Below are 16,106 nucleotides of genomic sequence, written 5' to 3' on the forward strand. Positions count from 1 at the left end.
TGTGTCTGTTTTATGACAATATCATGCTGTTTTTGTTACTGTCACTGTGTAATAAAACTTGAATTCAGAAATGGAGATATCTCCAGCAGTTTTTTTTACTATTCAGAATTGCTTTAGCTATTTTTTGAGGTGGGAGTGTGTGTGTGTGTGTGTGTGTGTGTGTGTGTGTGTGTGTGTGTGTGTTTCCATATGAAGTTGAAGACTTTTTTTTCCAATTTCTGTGAAGAATTGTGTGAAATTTGATGGAGATTATATTGAATCTGTATATTGGCTTTGGTAAGATGGCCAGTTTCAGAGTATTACTCCTACCAATCCATGAACCTAGGAGATCTTTCCATCTTCTTCAATTTCTTTATTTAAAGTTTTTACTATACAAATCTTTCACTTGCTTAGTTAGAGTTATCCCAAGATATTTTTTGAGGCTTTTATGAAAGGTACTGTTTCACTGATTTTTTTCCTCAGTCCATTTGTTATTTGTGTATAGGAAGACTACTTATTCTTGTGTGTAAACTTTGTTTCTTTGCTGCAAATGTTTGTTTTTGTTTTGGTTTGGGTTTTGTTGTTGTTGTTGTTGTTGTTGTTGTTGTTGTTGTTGGCTGGAGAAGTTCCCTGCTGTGGTCTGTAGGAGTTTTTTTATGTAGAAAACCAGATCATCTGCAAATAAAGATACTTTTATTTCTTCCTTTCCTGTTTGTTTCCCCTTGATCTCCATCGGTTTCTTACTGCTCTAGCTAAGATTTCAAGTCCTGTATCAAGCAGTTATGTAGAAAGTGGGCACCCATGTCTCGCTGCTCATCTTAGTGGAAGTGCTTTGGGGTCTCTTTCGGTTCAAGTTGAGGTTAACTATGGGCTTGCTGTACATTTCCTTTATTGTGTTGGGGTGCGTCCCTTGTGTTCCTAGTCTCTCTAGGACTTCCCTTGTTGGCTTTTGTCAAAGGCCTTTTCTGTATGTAGTGCAATGATCATGTGACTTTTGACTTTCAGTCTGCTCATGTGGTGGATTTCACTTAATGATCTATGTATGTTGAGTCATCTCTGCATCTTTGGAATGAAGCCAACCTGATCATTGTAGATAATGTTTTTTATTTACTCTTGGATTTGGTTTCCAAATGCTTTATTGAGAAATTTTGCGTCTCTGTTTATAAGGGCTATTGGTCTATAATTTTATATTTTTGGTTGAGTCTTCGTATGGTGTGATATCAGGGTAATAGTGACGTCATAAAAAGAGCTAGAACTGTTCCTCCTGTTTCTATTTTGCAGAATAATGTGAAAAATGTTGACATTAATTTTAATTTGAAGGTCAGTTAGAATTCATCATTAAATCCATGACTCTGGGCTTTTGGAAAAGGGGGTTAGATTAAAAAAAATACCACCTCTCTTTTCCTAGGGGCTATGAGTCTGCTCATTAGATCTTGATTCAGCTTTGTGGGCTGTGTTGTACATATCAAGAAATTCATCCATTTCCTTTGGATTTTTCAGTTCAGTGAAATACAAAACTCTAGAGTAGGTCCTTATGATTCCTTGAATTTCCTCTGTGTCTGTTGTAATGTTGCCTTTCTATCATTTCTCTCCATCTTTTAGTTAATTTGGCTACGGGTTTGTTAATCATGTTGATTTTTCTCAAATAATCAACTCTTTGTTTCATTGGCTTTTTGTATTTGTTTCTATTTCATTTATTTCGACCCTGAATTTGATTATCTCTTGCCATCTATTTCTCCAGGGTTTTTATGGAGGCACTTTATGCTATGAACTTGCCTCTTAAAACTGCCTTCATTGTGTTCCATAGGTTTTGATCTGTTGTGGATTCATTTTCCTTCAATCCTAAGGCATTTTTAAATTTCTTTCTGGACCCACTTTTTACTCAGCAGTGAGTTGTTTGGTTTCTATGAGTTTGTATACTTTATGTTGCTTCTGATGTCACTGGTAATCAGCTTTAATTCATGGAGCTTATTCCTGAAGTTTTTGTTTGACATCCCAAGTGTGTTATTTCTAGCTTAGTTTCAGTTTGAGGTGTGTGTGTGTGTGTGTGTGTGTGTGTGTGTGTGTGTGTGTGTGTGTGAGAGAGATTCTATTTCTATTTTCATGTCTTGAAATGTTTCATTATTTCATTTAATTCTGTTTTCAGTTTTCATTAGGGCATTTATTCATATCCTCTTTAAGGTCTTTGAACATGCTATTCAATTATTGTTTTGAAGTCTTGTACTTCAGCCAAATTTCATTTCTCTGGGCCTATTGCAAGAGGGTTATTGGTTGCTGGAGGAGGCATATTGTCTTAGCTAGTCACAGAGACATTTACATAGTACATTGGGCCATCCAAGCAACTAGTCACAGAGACATGTACACAGCACATTGGGCCATCCAAGCAGCTAGTCACAAAGACATGTACACAGTGCATTGGGCCATCCCAGCAGCTAGACACAGAGACATGTACACAGTGCATTGGGCCATCCCAGCAGCTAGTCACAGAGACATGTACACAACGCATTGGGCCATCCCAGTGGGGTTTGTCCTGATTCCTCCTGGATTTGTTCTGTGCTCCTGGATGTTGATTCCATACTGAGCCTCAGTTTCTCCTCCTGCCAGGTCAAGGATAATCTGAATTTCCACCAGTCTCTAACTCTGGGGTATTCTTGGCACTTTTATGAAGGGTTGAAATAGTATCATCAGAACATAAAATTACAGAGCTGGAGATTTGGTTCTGTCCCCAACACCACCTGAACCAGCTTGGGAAATGCAAGCATGACACGCAGAATTTCAAGGCTATTCTCAGCCGCATAGTGACTTGGAGTCCAGGCTGTAGGGCCACATGAGACCTTCTACCCAAAGAGGAAGAGGAACGGGTTATGATGTGTGACTAGAGGAAATCATTTTGCCAAAGTAGAGGATGCTGTATGAGCATGAGACTCTACTTAGAAAGGCCTGGGTCTCCCTATAGTTTAAGCTCAATGGAAACCATAGATGGGATCACAAGCATCCTTGGGAGAAGGACTAAATTTGGTTTCTGAACCACACTGTAAAGGCATTTGGGGAGCTATTTAACGGTGCTGTAAGCACTCCAGCACCTCCACTGTAACATCAGTCCCTGTGACAGACTCCTCCGGGAGAAGAGAGTTAACTGGTGATACCACAGAGCAGGGCATCCTAACAGCATGTGAGACACAGACTCTGGTGCTACAGGGAATCCCTCAGACTTACAGAATGGCTTGACACCGTACAAGGTCACTTGAGCCTCCTGGAGGTAGCTCACAGGCCATGACAGTTCCATGGAGCCTGGAGAAAAGGGGGAATTTGCCACTGGGACTTTGCAAAGCCCTTTCTTACTCTTCCATTTTCTGCGAATGATTTATGAATTCACTTGCCAGGAAGTGCAGCCTGATAAGTCATTTCCTCCTTTGACTCACCTCTAATTCACCTCCCATGAGTCTTCTCCTGAACAGACAACCAGGGTTTGCTTTGGTTCAGTCTTTCTGAGTTGTACTATACCACGGCGTCTTGACTCACAAGCAGTGTGGCTTGTACAGGAAGCCCAGGCTGGGGCTGCATCCTAATCCTATTCTCTGCAGCAAATCCCGTTCAGTTCCCATGTCTGCGCCAAGGCAACTGGAGGATTATGCTACCCAGACTGGTCTGAGCTCAGTGTCTGGCTGTAGCGCCCAACGGAAGCTGATCACACTTCTGATCCCCACACAAGAAAACATCAGCATGGTGCAGAGTGGGATAGCAACTTTATCCAGACCACACAGTCAGCCATAAACATCACACCTTAAAGAAGGACACAGAGAACGGCACAGAGTATGTTTTCCATTAAAAAAAAAAAAAACTCTTAATTGTACAGATACCATGTGTCTTCTAGACTTACCCCTCAGAGGCCTTACAGCCTTAAAGGAGAGAAAGAAGATTCTTCCACACTGTGCCTTTCTGTCTATAGAATGCATTTTTACAGAGGGCCACGGGCACACACACACACACACACACACATACACACACACACAACCATACACTGCCTGCAAGCTGCTCAACTTCACACATATCATTCCACTTCTGAAAGTCCACACGGTGTGCCTGTCATGGTCTGTGTATCCCACATCAATGACCCAGAGCTCCCCCACCCCCACCCCCACCCCCAAAGAGAACTAAGCTGTACATAAGCAAGGACATATAATAGGAAACACCATTGAAAACTCTTGGAGCAGGGGTGAGTCACTGGAGGAGAACTCAGGGGAGCTAAGTGGCTATGGGGGATGTGGGGTAGGGGTGGGTGGGTGGGAGCCTATGGGCCCATCCCAGGGGAAAGGGAGTCTGAGCAGAGGCTGGAAAACTTACAACAGCCAAGACAGGAGTTTGGGGGCTTCCCTCCCAAAGACCTTCAAATGCTGAGACAACCCCCCACCCACCCAAGGAATACACCACCAACTTACTACGCAGCCTCAGAGCTGCTAGGAAGGAGGCACAAGCTCATGATGCTTCTGTTTCTTCCCCAGTGCTGACACTCAGTCACTGAAAGGGGGCCTGCTGCCATTTTCATGAGAAATGGCCGGGCACAGTGGTGCACGCCTTTAATCCCAGCACTTGGGAGGCAGGCGGATCGCCGTGAGTTCAAGGCCAGCCTGGTCTACAAAGTGAGTCCAGGACAGCCAAGGCTACACAGAGAAAACCCTGTCTCGAAAAACAAAACAAAAACAAAACAAAACAAACAAATAAACAAAAACATGAGAAATGAGGGAATGTGAGCTCTGGAGACTGTTCTATTTCCCCTCAAATGCTGTGCCTCAGTATCCTTGACTAGGAGCAGCCAGACTATGGCCAGTAGCCTTTACAGGAACTTAAGTGTTTGTCACAGACATTCATTATAAAGGGAGGTGGGAGGCAGGAGCGGGGTGAGAAGCAGCAGTAGCCTCCACGTGTTCCCAGCGTTTGATATCTAAAGCCCTCGAGAGAAATGGAGAGGTAGAGTAAGAGAGAGAGTGCGAGCAACATGAACAAGCTTGAGGGGAGAAGGTCATGTCCCCCAAAACATTCCAGTGTGGCTGGCCTACACAACGGAAGGAAGGGAGAAAGAGGAAGAACAAGAGTGTGGGAGCTGGAGAGACGCCCCCGCAGTTAAGCACGCTTGCTGCTCAAGCATAAGAATGAGAGTTCAGACCCCGGCGCCCACACAACAAGCTGGCACAGGCTGGGCACGATCCCGTGTCCTGAGGAGGGTGGAGACAGGAGGCTCAGTGGGGCTTGTTTAGCTACCAGCTTATCTGAAAAATCCTGGCAACATACCATACCTTAAAAGCAAACAAATAGAAAAACTAAAGTGACAAGCTGATGTACAGATGTTGAAGGAGAGTACACAGAACCCTAGGGTACAGAGATGTGTTTATAATAATCCTATAACATTAAAATGCATTTTGTTCTTGTCCTCCCATAGTAGGGTTTCCAAAAACTATGTGGCATGAAGATTTTGTAACTGGTTGAATGAGAAAGGAGATATGAAATCCCTGCCACCCTTCATTAGCCCAGATGTTGAGAATATTTCTCAAAAATAAAATAATCCCATTCTTTTCATTGCTTATGTTTATGGTACTGGAAGGTAGAATTCACACAACCACCAACCACGAAATGCAACCCACCTACAATCTGCAATGGTGGCCTGCCTGCATGGTTCGCCGGTGTGATAGTGACACAGACGTTATGGGAGTAACCAAGCACCGTCTGATTGGATTTAAGGCCCACTTCATGAGCTGGAACCCATGCCTGACACTGCACAGGTGGAACTAGTCAGGCCATGGTCCAAAGGGAAAACCAAACACTGCTGTTCTGCTAAAGGAACATAGCAATAAAATGACTCACAACATTCTGCTGTGTGCACAGAGCAGTGCCCCCCACCCCCCCCCCCCCCCGCAACCATCACTAGAGAAGCTTCCTCCTACGGGAGACGGGAACAAATACACAATGCACAACTAGACAGCGTGCAGAAAATTAGAGACCTTGGAAAACTCAGTCGTAAATGCGATGCCTTCGTCGAACCCAGCCCTCATGGCTTAAGGGGCTATGCAGAGTAGGAAGAACAAAGATTATAAGAGCCAGAGGGGACAGATGAAATGGTGTCGTCAAGACTCAGTGGACATAGGAGCACATGTGAGCTCACAGAGGCTGTGGCCGCATGCATAGGGCCTGCACTGGTCCAAGGCAGATGAGGTCCCAGCGCTGAGAGGGGTAAGTGCACATGAGCTCCCATTCCTAACCAACATGTCTCCAATTGACAGCGGTTTGCAAAGTAAAATTTAATTTTCTCCAATAAAATCTCAGTAGGTACAAACCACACTTAAAGGCAGGTCCCATATCCAACAGTAGATGGCCAACACAAAACAAACTTAGTGGTGTTTTTGGAGACTTATATGTCCCATATTGCTTTGTTTTGGCCTTTTTTTTTTTTTACCATATTGGTCTTTTACTTATATATTATGGCTTGCAATTTTGTATTAATTCTTTTTTTTTTTTTTTTTTTTTTGCCTGTTTCCTTTTCGTCCTTCCTTTCTTTTTTGGCTTTTTGAGACAGGGTTTCTCTGTGTAACAGAGCCCTTGCTGTCCTGGACTCACTTTGCAGATCAGGCTAGCCTCAAACTTATAGAAATCCACTTGACTCTGACTCCTGAGTGCTGGGATTAATTTGCCTGTTTTCTAAAGAGAAGGAGAAAGAAGGCGTGGAGTGGGAGGGGAGGACCCGGGGAAGATGAGAGGGGAAGCCATGATCAGAATACACTGTATGAAGAATATTTATTTTCAGTTAAAAAATACATATAACAAAGCCACATTTTTCACTGAATATTTTTGTATTTAAAGAACACAATTGTCAGGCTGGAGAGATGGCTTAGAGGTTAGGAGCACTGACTGCTCTTCCAAAGGTCATGAGTTCAAATCCCAGCAACCACGTGCTGGCTCAGAACCATCTATAATTAGATCTGTATACATAATAAATAAATCTTTTTTTAAAAAGAACACAATTGTCATAAGTTATATTATAATAAAATTTTCCTGTTATTAATAAATTTACTTTTATGGTTCTTAGCTATATTTATTAACTTCCTTATTTTAAAATGGGTTTTGCCATGTCACCAGAATAGCTTCAAACTTACAATATACCTGTCTAACTTCTCAGTTTTGTGTATGTGTGTGTGTGTGTGTGTGTGTGTACACTTGTGTGTGTATGTACACTTGTTGTATGTGTGCACATGTCCACATGCCCCTGTATATGTGAATGTGGAGGCCATAGGTAAACATCTTCATACTTATGTCATTCTCAACTATATTTTTTGAAGTATAGTCTCTCGTTAAACCTGAAACTCACCAATTCAGCTGGAGTGGCTGCTCAGCGAGCCCTGGGCTTCCTCCCATTTCTGCTTTCCTGGCACTGGGATAGTAGGCATGTGCTACCTTGCCCAGCTTCTAACGTGAGTGCTGGCTGTATCCTGGCAGACACAAACCATACAGACAAGGTCTTGTGCTAGCTTACTTTCCATTGCCATGATAAAATACTTGGACAAAAAGCAATTCAGAAAAAGAAGACATTTAGCTTACGTTTCCAGACCACAGCCTGTCTTTGAGGGAAGTCATGACAAGGATCAAGCAGGGACCTGCAGCAGAAACCGTGGAGGAACACTTGTTGCTGGCTCATTTGCTGACTCATTCATGCTCATATTCCTCTCATTTACACACACACACACACACACACACACACACACACACACACACACACACATCCTGAATATAATCAATATGATTTAGATAGTTATTCAACCAAGTCACTTTCTTCAGTTGAGTCTGGGTTGTGTGAAGTTGACAGCTAACACTAAGTTGGACAACTTCTTTGGGGTCATCAACACTTTTCCAAGGTCTGGGGGTTTTTCGCAGTAGGTGAAGTACTTCCAGGTCAAGCATAAAGAGATGGATCCCCAGCATCTACGACAAAAGCCAAGCATGGTGGCATGCACTTACGACGCAGAAACAGAAGGCTCCCTCCAGCACACTGGCCAGCTAGTCTCACCAAATCTGTGGCCTCTGAGTTCTGTAAGAGACACTGTCTTCCAGAGCTAAGGTGGAAAGAAGAGTATAATGACAGTACCAGTTGACATGTCGACATAGACAGGGGAAAGTTCACGTGGTCCCGCCCCTAGATCAAGAGCTATAACTGGTTAATGCTCCTGAGAGAGAATTAATTTCCTCCAGGGAAGAACTACCACATAGCATGAATAATCCTCAATCCCAAGTGGTCAGCCCTAGACACAAATGCACACAGGCAACATTAAATGGACTTAGTAGGTTGAATATACATACATACATACATACATACATACATACATACATACATACACACAACAAAAATAAATAAGAGGAGACCTGCGCTTTGGAGGGGGAACACTGGAGCAACTTGAGCAGGTAGTGGGAGAAATGTAGGTACAGTGTTCATGTACAAAATACTCAAAAAATTAAAATAAAAAGCAGGGATGTGGAGAACAATAACAGAAGATATACAACACCTATCTAGCCTCTGTGTGCACACGCCCACACACACACACACACACACACACACAGAAACACATACATAAACATATACCACCTGTATACACATACACACACAGAAACAATTTTCTAGAGTGCAAAGGATTCCTGAGGGCAACTTCTTTGAGAACTGCTAAGTAAAACAAACAACAATTTGTAGGGAGGGCGAGGAGGGTCAATCTGTAGTTGGCTGTTTGGCCTTAAGTAAATCACTCAACCTCTCTGGTGCCCTCTACCCAATGACGATGCTGACCCAGATGTGCTCTAAATCCCCTTCGTCTCTTACCACGCCTCATTCCTGGTTCTTTCTGAGGCAGAGATATAAACTGGGAGCTCAGTGAAGATGAAGGCCCTTCCTGAAACCTGGCTCCCTGAGCACACCAAGGGAATGCCGGGCAGGAGGGTTTGTGGGCTAAAAATAACTGCCCGAGGAACCGGGGGTCAGAGGGTTCCTCTGGGGCTAGGAAAGGAATGATGTCAGCGCCTGGAACAGTCAGCATTCCTGTGCAGCTCAGGTCTGTGGGTGAATGCTCAGGAATGTGTGATCCTTTTGTGCCTCCAGAAAGGTCAACACTGTGTATGTCTGAGCTCAGAGTGCCTGTGTACAAGTATTCACGCGTGCGTGCATGCATGTGTGTGTGTGTATGTGTGTGTGCTTGTGTGTGTGTGTGTGTGTGCTTGTGTGTGTGTATGTGTGTGTGCTTGTGTGTGTGTGTGTGTGTGTGTGTGCGTGTGTGTGTGTGTGTGTGTGTGTGTGTGCATGTGCTTGTGTGTATGCCCTTGAGTGCATGTGCAGGAGCACCCACAAACATATACACTTGCCTCCACACTCCATCAAATTGGAAAAGTAATCCGATTTAGGCTCTGACATCCTTTCCGGGAGGGCTCACAGAAAAACAAAGCTTGAGTCTTGTTTTTCAGTCCACACTTCTCAGCTCTGCCACCTTAGCTGGTAAAACACTAAAGGGAGGGCGGGGCCAGTGCCCTACCCCCCCACCCTTGCTCAGGTCCCTTCTGCAGCCTCCACTATTGCAGGAACCCATGATCCTGCGTGGGGTTACTGGAAACCGGCCCTGAAACACTGTTATAAATATCCAACGATAAATAAACATGAGTTATTTCTGAAATGTACCCCAGAATAGCCAACTGCCCAAAGTGCCAAAGTTGTGCTTCAGATCCTGGGAAAAACAGAAATGTCAGTGTGGCTTATATTTCCATTGCCCAAAGCAGAATCATTGGTCAGGTATGTCTAATTTTAGTTTTCTGTTTCCATTCTTTTCCTCTCATATTGAGGAAGGAGGTGAGAGAAAGCAAAGAGACACAGAAAGAATGAGGATAAAGGACAATTAAGAGAGAGAAGAAAGAGGTTGGGGAGATGGCTCAGTGGTTAAGAGCACTGGCTGCTCTTCCAGAGGACCCAGGTTCAATTCCCAGCACCTGCATGGCAGCTTATACCTGTCTGTAACTCCTGGTCCAGGGGACGAGACACCTTCACAAAGACATACATGCAGGCAAAACGCCAATGTACATAAAATTAAGAAATAATTTTTTTAAAAGAGAGAGAAGGAAGATTCTGTTATTGGACTCTGATGCTTATGATGACATCATTAAAAACAAGAAGTCTAGGGTTGATATTCCCTTGACCCTCTAAGTACAAACTAGAAAGATCCAAGATGGTAGACTGTTCTAAGTTTCCAGATCCTAAGACAGACAAACATCAGTTGGAAATACAGGTAACTAAGATAAAACAAAAAGCCAAAATGAAGACCAGGGCTAACTTGAGGCACCAGAAAAGGAGTTTGGAATGAGGAAGAACGGTCTAGACTCATAACTTGCCTCACAAGAATCCCCAAGTCATCAGTCATGGTTCTGTTTGTCGTGATATTACAAAGTCAAAAGACCTGATAAATTCTCCCAAAAGCCCTGGCCAGTGTTCTCACCCACAGACATGTCCTCACTCCCCGCATGCACTTAAGACTCAGCAAGCTCAGCAGATGACTGAGTCATTGCCAGGAGGTTGTTTTCTAGGCTGGGTGAGTGAGCTGGTACTGGCAGCATTGTCCCTCCTCCTAGGAAAGACTAGGGAGACAGAATCATGTCCTGGGTATCTCTTCGGGGAACAAGCCTGACATAGCTGAAATTCCTCCTGGCCAGGGCCTCCAAGGCCAGGATAAGGACCAATCAACCCTAACACTAGCCAGACCCTGCACCGTCTAGCCAAGAAATTGGCCTTGAAACTCTCAAAGAAGTTTGAGGATGGCATTTATTCCTAACCTGCTCTTTTCAAATCCCATCTTCAGCCAACTTGGAGCAATCCCCCCCGTCCCAAGCTGAAGTTGCCATCTGGCACTTTGCAGATTTGACCTCAGCCTTCCTGGACTCAGCTCCCTGCACAGGGTCTCACTGGACCTGTTTCTTCATTCACGATTGCTAATCTAACTCTAGGCACCTCGGCATGCAGCACTGCCCTTCGCCTCTGGAAGAATGTGGATTAGTACTCTGCTTTTAAAGCTCCGAGCACATCTGTCTTGCTTTATCCCCAGCACAGACAGACCAAACACCTGTAGGTTTCCCTGCCCAATGAGGTGTCTCCCAGATGTCAGGAAATCCACTCACCTTCCAGAGAGCACATAGCATGTAGTCATAAAATCTTAAGCATTCTGGGAACTAATAGACTCAATGAAGAGAGAAAGTATTTCATAGTTCACTAAGAGCCTTTCTCCAGAACTGCTCTTATAACTAACAGAACCCTTGACTGTACTACCCCAGAAAGCTAACTCAAGATGGGACTTTAAGAAAGTTTGGCAGGGCTAGAGAGATGGCTCAAAGGTTAAGAGCACTGCCTGCCCTTCCAAAGGTCCTGAGTTCAATTCCCAGAAACCATAATGGTGGCTCACAACCATCTATAGTGAGATCTGGTGCCCTCTTCTGGCATGCAGGGGAATAGGCAGGTAAAAAGACTATACATAATAATAAATTTTTTTCAAGAAACTTTTTTACAAGAAAGTTTGGCTTGTTGGGTCTAACAGAATGAAGTTTTTAGTGAATTATAAACTATGGCAAATTTGAATGTCAAAAATAAATCATTGACTCTTGGTAGCACAACAGTAGCTGGGCCTGGTGGCATACACCTGTCATGCCTTCCCTTGAGAGTTTGAAGCCAGAACTTTAAGAGTTTGGAGTACTCAGAGAGATTATCTCAGAAAAGACAACAGGACTGGAGAGGTGGCTCTGTCAGTAAAATGCTTGTTGGACAAGCACGAGGACCTGACTGTCATTCCCAGCACCTGAGTAAGAAGTCAGGTCTAGCCGTGTGAGCCGTGCTGGATAGCCAGTCTAAGCTAATCAGAAAGCTCCAGGTTCAGAGAGATCCTGTCTTAACAACTGTGGTGGAAAACCTAAGAAGACATGGCCTAGACACACACACACACACACACACACACACACACACACACACACACACACACACACACCAATGCACACACAAAGAGATCATTTACTCGGTCTTCTCTGGCCTCAAGCAAATCATATAATATCCTAATGTCAAAAAGACTGTTCTTCCATTTGTCAATGTCACAAGTGTGGGCCCTTGGCTAACACTAGCATGGACATTGAGACATTCATCTATTAGTGACAACAGATACTTAAAACTGTCACATAGTCTCTCATCTGATTACTAGAATTTAGGGCATAGTTTGTGGTTAGGGAGCAAACTTGAACCGACTGTCCCAGGTGAATCGTAAGCTCTGATCTTTATTCGGGAATCTTCTCCCACATCCTAGCTCTGGGCCTCAACAAGCTACGTAGAGAAAATCTATGGCAACATAAACACTTTCTCTTCATCCTAAACACAAAGAGTTTGGGTAAGAGAAACGACATCCATCTAGAACTTACTAACATAGCTCTGCCTTATATATTGAAAACCACTCGGGAGCTGGAGAGATTGCTCGGTGGTCAGCAGCACTTGCTACATATGCAGAGGATCTGTATTCATTTTCCCACAACCAAATGGTATTTCACAACCACCTATAATTCCAGTTCTAGGAGACCTAACACCTTTCTCTAGTCTCCAGAGAGTGCATCTACATAAATGCAGACTAAACACACATTAAAAAGTATAGGTATATATTTAAAACACTGTTTAGCCAGGTGTGGTGGCACACGCCTTTAATCCCAGCACCCAGGAGGTAGAAGCAGGCAAGTCAATGTGAGTTTGAGGCCAGCCTGGTCTACAAACTGAGTCTTGGACAGCCAAGGCTACAACAGAGAAACCCTGTCTCAAAAAAACAAAGCAAAACAAAAAAACTTACTGTTTAATATCAGTGCCTTGTAAACTATTTTATTGTGGTTTCTAAATGCCTCTACTTCTCTTTCAAATCCCCAACTGTAGGTAGGAGAGAAAGAGGGTTAGAAAGGACAGGGACATAGGTCTCTTTAGACTTAGTTCTGGCTGCCTCGGGTCCTTGGGTTCTTTGGGAAAATATCAATCTCCGTCATCGAGCAAACCATCAAATGCTGCAGCAGCCTTCCTCTTTCTCCTTGAAGTGTCCTCCGAAGTGTTCTCCCTCTCTCTGTCTCTGTCTCTGTCCTGAATTTGTGATACATATGTGGTTTTAGACATTTTCTATAAAGCACATAGCTTTTCTCAGCCAAGCAAGCAGCCAACTCCAAGATTTCTGTAGTCTATTGAATTATCCTCCTGAAGACATGGGTTTTTTTTTTCCTTTCTAAATTATTGGGTCAGAACTTCAGATTGGCCCAGCAATCGGGAGGCAGAGGCAGGTGGATCGCTGTGAGTTCGAGGCCAGCCTGGTCTACAAAGTGAGTCCAGGATGGCCAAGGCTACACAGAGAAATCTTGTCTCGAAAACACCCCCCCCAAAAAAAAAGAAATTCAGATTGGAGCAAGAGCAATAACAGCAATGCCTCCAGGGCTCTGTTACTGCATTTATATTAGTGTGTTACTCTCAGTCTGCCATGCCTCCCACTGGCTTGTGGTTTGAATGTTCAGTCCCCAGCTCGTGGCACTATTTTGCCTGCGATGAAACCTTTAGGAGGAAGATCCAGGCACGAGGCATGGAACTTTGACTGTTCTGGCTGTGGTCCTTCATACGCCTGTGTTTTCCTCACTATGGTGGACTGAAGGCCTTCTGAAGCCAGGAGCCAAGACAGACCTTCTCCTCTGGATGTCTTGTCATAGCCGAGGAGAAATAATAACCAATACAGGTCTTACTTTCGGTGCCATAAACCCATAGTTTACAGACAACAATGGTTTCTTTCTCATTGTTGTAGAGTCCTAAGTCCCAGGCGTGGGAGGCATCTTGGTCAGATTCTGGCAGGGTCTACTTTCCTAAGGTTGCAAACTTCTGATTTCTCATTGGCTCCTCACATGGTGGAGAGAGAGAGTGAGAACGCTTTGGATGTCCTCTTAGGGGAAGAGGACCTGCCCTCAAAAGCTCCATTCATAGGATCTCCTCGCCCCCACAGAGCCCTCACCTCCTCACATAGTCCCTTTTGGGATGAGGGCCTCAACAGCATTCAGCCACAGCACCAGGGGGAAGGTGTGTGTCATATAACAGATAGGGCCCCTGAAGCAGCATTGCCATGTGATCTCTTTCACGGTGACACGGGCAGCGTTGTTCCCTATGGTCACAGTTAACACTGAGGCTTAGAACAGCTTGTCAAAGCTCTTGACCACATCTGGGAAACCAGCTGTAAGCAGTACTGGCTTCTCTGGCCTTAAACTAAAGCCTCCTCTGAAAATGTTCCCTGCTTCCTTTCCACGCAGTCATATGGGGAACTGCCTGCTGGGGTGAACCCTGTGGAAACATCACTTTGGTTCTGGATGTGTTTCCAGAGTTGTGACAAAATTCACTGACTAAAAGGCTCCGTGTGCACTCTTCCATTTACTTCAAGGCTCAGAGCAGGTAGTTCATGCTACTGTAAGTGAGAAGTGCGGCTCCCCTGGTTGGCAGGAAGCAAGTGAGAACCAAGGGGCTTCTGGGATATAGGTCATGTGTGGTTTCACCAGCACTGTCTAGTTATATGTTAACCAGCAGAACACTTCGCCATGTGAATTTCCCTGAGTGCAGCCGAGGTAGTTAGGATCGAGAGGAGACACCAGCCCGAGCAAAATGCTCTTCAAACGTCGAGGGCTCCCGCAGTCTGGCCTTCGCTCTTCTTCCTCTCAGCACATTTCCCTTCTCGGCCTCCCATATGAGTATAGCATTTTATTTCTCAAATCCCACAAGTTCTGTCTTGACCTAAGTAGGAATAAATAAATCCTCCTGGCTTCTCTTGTTTCTTTATAATCCAGTGCTCTACGTACGGTGAGCCTTTGACTCTGCAACCCCATGGAGCAGACAGGTGATGCATCATCCCCTGTAATTAGCAACACAGGCCCCTGGGAGAAGATTTCTTTGCAGACTTGGAAAAGAGAAAGTAAGAGAAGTACAGGCTCCCTGCCAGGACCCTCCCCATCTGCCTCTCGGCAGCTGGCTTCATCTCACGATTCTACTGAGAAAGACCTGGAAAGGAACAATCCCAAGGCAACGTGATGCCCAACACTCAGATGAGAAGAGCAGCATCAGCGAACCCGGTGCTAATCCACAGGAAGCCTAATGAGCAATCCATATTGGCACCTAGAAAAGAAAACCTAGCGGCAGCCTACCCAGCCAGGGAAATGGAAAGAGTGGGTTCCTGCTGTCAAAAACAAAAATCCTGCCAGCCGTTGAGCGTGGACCCAGTAGAGCATCTGCAGGGGAAAAAAAAACACTGGAGGGATAGCCTATTACCCAGCGCCCCGCCCCCCGCCCCACCCACCCACCAGCCAGGTTGTCACAGAAACTCTTCTAACCAGATCCCGGTGCTCAGGAGGCCTCTCACCAAAAACACTGGTGAACAGAGCCCAGAGCTGAACCTTTAAACTGTGCTTTATTCAGGGAGCCAGTGATCTGGAAAGACAGTGGAGTAAAGCCAGTCCCAGGAGAGGGGAAAAAAAAAAGCCTTACATATCATCTCCAGCCAGCAGGCCTTATGGGGTAGGGGAGGGACGCAGACAGACTTAGGTCTTCCAGAGCTCAGTCTTAGCCCCCTCATGAGACGGTCAGCCGCATCTCTGAGATTTAGCTCGTGTCCTCCTTTCTCCTCTCTCCTCTTGCAATGCGGAGTCTGGTTCCTGCGGGCTGCTACCAACCCCACACTCCTCCAGGAGCACCTGGCCTGTGAGGTCAACTCAGAACAGACCCTTAGAGGTGTTTAGGTGCTATTGGTGGCACGTCTGCGCAGATTCCTTTCTACAGCATGAAGCGCAAATGTACTTATGATGTAGAGTGTAAAAGTGCACTTACCCGTCAGTCCCCCCGCCCCGCCCCTCCCCCCCCCCCCCCCCCCCGTCCCCTCATCACTCCTGTACAGATATTCTGGGGCCACCGCCTGGAAACTCCCTGAGTTCTCGTCATAAGGACCCCATGTGTGCCTGCAGCATCCTGAGAACAGTGTGTGCACTCTACAGAGTCCTGAGGGGATGTGTAATGCCATGAAGGGGACATTTCTGGACGG

The sequence above is a fragment of the Acomys minous genome, assembly GCF_964271855.1.
Source record: "Acomys minous genome assembly, chromosome: 5".
NCBI lineage: Eukaryota > Metazoa > Chordata > Mammalia > Rodentia > Muridae > Acomys > Acomys minous.